The following is a 6419-nucleotide window of genomic DNA, read 5'->3' as shown; positions in this document are numbered from 1 at the left end:
CTTTTAATTCTCACTCTCTTGTTCTCCTGGTCCCTTTCTACCTCATCTTCCCCAGCCACTCTTTTCCTTTTTTCCTCCCCTTCACTGCTAGTCGCGCTTGCCGTTTTTTGCCATTCGTCCAGACTTCTGTTCGAACCCGCGTTGCCTAGCTTGTTAAGGCGATGGAAATATTGAATAAGTTTGACAGATTTCAACCGATTGGCGTCGTACAACACATTTTGGAAAGGTTATTACAATACAATTTTAACCATGAATCGGTTCACGCCCACCCTGAAAAAAATTGTTCTTGAATCAAGTAAATGTCACTTGATTCAAGTCAATCGCGGGTACGAATCGGGACGGTGGAACATGATTGTGTTCCAAATAAATAAATACTTGCTACCGTATGCTTGGAACAAGTGTACATTTTCTTAATATGAGAAAATGTATTTTTAGATAGAATATCGCATTTCATTATTCTAAAACTTTATTGTGTTACTTCATATAGAGATGTCTTCAAATGCAGAACATAGTTTACTTCCAAAAAATCATTTCTGATACACTTCAATGATATATTTTCTTAATCTAAGAATATGAAGTATCCGAGCAATAGACTGAGTCTCAACTGAGCACTATTTCAAACGAAAAAAAAAATTGTTTTCGAAATTATTGTCATATAATCTTCATTTTTTAAATTATTAAAATACGTAATTCTCGCACACTGTTACTTACAAATATAATCGCACGCTTAAACGCTTTGTAAAATCGCACTCCTCGAGGATTCGAACCCTACCTAAACTACCTAAACTAGTGTTCTAACCGCGCGCTCTACAGACTTCGCAATGGAAGCACTTGGATATCGGTGACAAAATCACGAGTATGAATTTCGAGGCAGTATCTTACGAAATCGTATGGTGAGCCTCAACCATCTTCAAACTAAACGGCGTGGAGCTCAATGTTTATTTTGAGAAATCATCTTTCTGATGATACTTGACAATTTTCGAGAGACTTTAATATATCAATTTTTATTTATAAAAATTTTAGAATTGAATTTTACTTATTTCAAAAAAGGCTCTATGCTTTTATTTTCTCAATATATTTAAAAATGTTATAAAATATCTAAAAGCAATAAACAATAGACAAAAATTCTCCATAAAATGCGCAGTTTTTCTCGTTTTCCTCGAAAAAACTCGAAAATTGCGAATTCGGAAATAAGTAGGTTTCTGCCAGCATTAAAGACAGTTTAGCGAGCACTTGTGAAACATTGAATATTTCTTTGAAATCTCGCTACGTGCTCGCTCAGCACTCTAAAATCATCGGGAAAACTCGGTTTGACAGAGTACGGAGGGAGTCTTAGGATATCGCGAAAGCCTCTTTAATGCTCGCAAAAAGGAAAATTACTTTCCTAGATAACCTAACGATAAAATGTCTTTATTTAGCAATGATTTTTTATATTAGCTTTATCTTTCATTCAATAGTTTACCAATAAACAAGGTATAGTGCGTTAGATCAATCGATATTTAGTGATGAATTAAATTAACAAATCTGCACTATGAAACAGCACTGACAACACAGGCAACTTTATTTTTTCTATTTCCTTCGATTTCAGCACTGCACAATACATATAATTTGTTATCTTTTATTAATTAGTTATTAAATGACGCATTCTTTTTCAAAGTCCAAATAGAAGTACTTTCTAGAGCCAAGCTAGATTTTAGACGGAATTTTTATATTAATGTACTCTACCGAAAAGATTCTTTGAGTATATACTAAAAATTCTTTAGGTCAAAGAATCTCAAAGAAATTCTCCGCAGGCAGTCAGGTAGATATTTTTAAAGGTCCAAGAAGCTCGTTTAAATGGTCTGAACGCTTTAAAATATCCTTTCCGAAATTGAAATAAGAATACGATCATAAATAACAAGCAGAGAGGCTATCTCAATAGAGTAGCCGACACTTAAGGGCCCTTTGTTAAGCTTTCGGATTAAAATTTAGAAGTAGATTTTTTTAAATTTCATAGTTAACAGTCTAAAACATAATAATTCGGGATCTATTGGTTTCAATGACTTCAGATATCTAACTTTTTTTTAATGCTTAAAATTGGAATTAATAGAACGTTTCTCGTAAATGGAATGAGATGCGCCAAAAAAGACAACATTTTTTAATTCAACTAGAAAATTGTATATCAGTATATAAGTTATAATTATAAATAAGTATAATGAGAAAATTCATCAATTAAAAAAAAGTGTTAATAATTTGCAGAGAAATTTAAAAAGGGAGAGCGGATTAGCCACGACCAACTACTGTAAATAACTCTGCCCGCCTGGTACGTGACGAATACAAAAGGAACATTATATTACCGTCGCACCTCTCTTAAAACGACCACTAAAAGGATCTTGAAAAGGACCGAAATCTCTCAAACTATCTCCGAGACTATTTTGTTTCAAATCGACTTTATTTATAGACTCAAATGGGCCAAGCTATTTCGGCGTGAACAGACAGCCAGGAATAATCCAGTACTGGCGCTAGAACAATTCCAGTCTACCAGGAATTATTTCCATACGGGAATCACCAAATTACAGTTTTGTCGATGCTTTGGCCTTCAATCTTAAAAAGTTTGTGCACAAATGTTGGGAAGTACAAAGACCGATAATGCAGCGTGAAGTAAATACATTACCAAGCGTGAAGCGCAGGAACGAAAAGTCGCGCACCCATATATTGCAAAATATTGTAATATTTAAAAATGTCCAAATAATGAAATATATCCTTTGAACCGAAGTCTTGAAATCTGAGCTACTAACTTGCTTTAGAGAAAATTTCAACTAATAAGTAGTTATTTTAATACAAAAATTGAATTTCAACTTAACAAGTACTAAAATAATGAAATACAGCCGATAGTTAGTCAAGATTTTGTAAAAAATTAAATAAGTTTCCCCCTTTAATGTTTGTAAGCGAAAATGAGATCATGATTTTTACATTAATAAGTTGTTCTGGAACCTCCCTCAAGGTAGGTATAGGCGTCATCGACAGTTATTATATGTAAAAAATCAATATATTAGCGGGCGGCCATAAAAATGCATTTAGGTGTCCCATACATTCTTAATAAATAAAAGTGTTATGGATAGCATCGGAAACAAATGAATTAAAAATTTTGTGATGAAATTGATGACAAGAATGTTCTTTTCCCTTTTACTGTTTCAATATGAATAATTTACTATTCATTTTGAACATATTTTCTTTAATAGAATCCAAAACATGCATTAGGGAATTTCATAAGAATAATATGGGTGAAAAGAAATTAGAGGTCACTGTTTACTTTACTGGTAATACTTACAGTATTTCCATTGCAATCTAACATATTTATTTGTTTAAACAATATAAGCTTTTTGAGGCGCCTTGGCATGGCTTAGGGGACGTCAAACAAGGGAGCGCAGCCGGGGTTTTCCGGTTGCGGCCCCATGCCACTCCGCCACTGGTTACGCCACATATCTACCATATTGCGCTCGTCAAGGGATGTTTGGTCAACCTAACCTAGTTTTAATGTTTTGTGAAGTTATCCCGTTTAGAAAATGCCCTAATATTCTCTACTTTAAACAGGGAACTCGTCGGGTGTTATAAAGGGTTATTTGACTAAAAAATGTGATGCAGGCTCTTGTCAGGGGCTGGTAGGGTTACCTCTGTTTGTTTTATAGACAATTATAGGGAAGTTTAGAGAGGTCCTAACTTAGAATTTAAACAGGCACTACTTAAATACGAAAGGTATTTTCCTAAATTTGTCCATATCACGAATAAAATGGAATTTTTAATAAATTATAATCATAGGTGTCTTTATTTATACAGTAAATTCAAACCCTGATGGGTAAACAAGTAGTACTGTGTCCATGCCAATGGACATTTCTATCGATTTATTTTTTTCTCGAGGGGACCTTGTAAAGCCCTCGACAGGTAAAACGTGTTTCAAGAACCTTTTTTCCTAAGTTCGAAAGTATCGGATAAATGCCGTCAAGTATTTATGATATTGTACTCAGCATGACATCGTAGCTATGGGGATTAGGCGTTCGACTTATAAGCTTGCGGTGCGTGCGTTCAATTCTCGGTGCTTGCGGAAATTTTAATAAACTGCCTATCTCTTTAGTTATAAGTAATAAGTCTTCTCTAGTCAAATTCAACAATTAATTAAGTTTTAGAATAACGTGTAAAGTATAGTTAAGAATTTAATGCCAATAAAAATACGAGACAACGGAAGAGTGTTTAACAGAGGCTCCAGAAAGGTGTAAAATGCTTAGATTTAATTTTTGCAAAGAAAATGCATTTTCCATTTGGATTAATATTTTCCTTCAGCGAATAAAAAAATTCTGGTAATAATAGATTATGGCAATGCTAGTTAAACTTTATTACTATTGCAACCATAGAATTACACTTCAGAAACCTGCGAAAAACTTTAATGGTAATGATTAGGAAATCTCGTAAACCATAACACGTCACTACATAACCTACAATCAAATTAGGAATTATTAGGGAAATAGAGCGAATAAAATAGATCTCGAATTTGATAAGAGAGTCTAGGCTAGTGCCTTTTCTACAAAGCGTGACGTTCTTGTCGGGTCCTTTCCAGATTTCCTGTTCAGCACCCCAATAAAGTTAGTTTAAAATAACTAGCTCTCTACCAAAACCGAGTCGTAATTTCCGAACAGGATGTATATCGATGATTAAATTATTATTTTTAGTAAATAGTTTTTTATAAATTTTTTGTACGTTGACGGCTGTAACATAATTAATATGAAAAGAAAAAACACTCTTGGCGTAGGTCGAATACGAGTTAAGAAACATCGTGCAAGACAAGAACTTAATTTATTTTCATTGTGTTAATAAAAATAATTATTTATTTATTTACATTTTCCAAAATTGTACCCGTCCAAGAAGAATTTATAATATATCATCTAATGTAACTATGCATATGCAGTATGCAGCTCGAATAATGGTACATTTATGCCTCTGTCTGTCCTACTGGTGTAGGCAGAAAATTCCATAAGAGTAAAATAAATAGGGAGTACTTATTGTCTAATTTTCCTCTCTCTATCTCTTTTACTCTTATAGAGCTTCTGCCTATACCAATCGGACAGAAAGAGGTATAAATGCAACATAAAGTCAAATTAGATATTCTAAATTGTGACGTCGGTTGTCAGGATGTCTGCACGCTGAGGGCCAAGCAATAATGCCAACTGCATATGATGAAACTTTGTTTCTTCAATTATTAAAAAAATAATATATTTTTCACCTAAGCATACATGGATATCATTTTTTATTTTTCAAAAGCTGTTGAATGACATGATACAATCGATAGACAAAAAATTATACATTTTATTATTTAATTGAATAGTTTTTGAAAATGAAAAATATTGTAGAAATATGTTTAAGAAAAACAACATTTTTTTCCAAGTTATTTAAGATATAAAGTTTCAACCTATGCAATTGGTATTATTTTTCGGCCGTTGGGCCCTAGGCCTGCCTACATCTGGGGTTTCCCCCACCTATCATGAAATACTTCATTTCATGTGTTCCCTGCTGGAAGTAAATGGATAGAGTCTCTATCCGTTTGAATAATTTTCTATCTTTAAGATCTAAATGGAAAGAACCGATGTATCCATCTTGATCCCAGGTCTAATTGAACTGTATTTAAGAAAATAAAAAATTAAACACGTTCGTAATGTTTCGATAGCCTCCGCTGGCCTCAATCTACAATAGTGCCAGACCTAAAATTTAGGAATATACAGGAAACATTGTCGATGTAGACGTATTACTTAATAATTACTTCTCAAGAACGGATATACGTTTTGGCATGTTTTTCAAAATAATAATTACCAAAGAGATCCGAAGCTCTATCGCCCTTATATTTAACCGACTTCAAAAAGAAGGAGGTTCTACCTATGTTCGTCGCGATGTATTTTTTTATGTACGAGTTTTTATTGTACTTGTTCAACGATTCAGTAGCGATTTGAACAATTATTTTTTTCCGTGGTCAGCCATGTCACAATGAAAATGGTGATTTTTTTATTTTTAATATATTCCAGAATCGTAAGCATGCATTATCACTAAGAGTAAAATGAAGAAAAATTGAATTTCGTCGATTACAGCGCTATCTAACGTGGAACAAGAAGAATGCTTCAGACAAATCATATGCATTGTTATCCAAAGAATCCGAATATGCAATAAAAAATAGGGGTTCCCATTTAAGATTTCGAACTTGCCCTCACCCCCATCTCCAGGGGACGGTTTAAGGGAACCGATTATAACATCAGTGTATGTACTCCTTAGAGTGGTTAAACTTTTATTCATCATATTTTTTCATACGAGGGTGGATTGATAAGTTTCCGGCCTGACCAAGAAAAACAACGTTTTTAAGAATTTTTTTTTTTTATTTCTCAACATAATCTCCTCCAAGG

This window comes from Belonocnema kinseyi, chromosome 5 (assembly GCF_010883055.1).
Source record: "Belonocnema kinseyi isolate 2016_QV_RU_SX_M_011 chromosome 5, B_treatae_v1, whole genome shotgun sequence".
Classification (NCBI taxonomy): Eukaryota; Metazoa; Arthropoda; class Insecta; order Hymenoptera; family Cynipidae; genus Belonocnema; species Belonocnema kinseyi.
Note: the sequence above shows the minus strand (reverse complement) of the source record.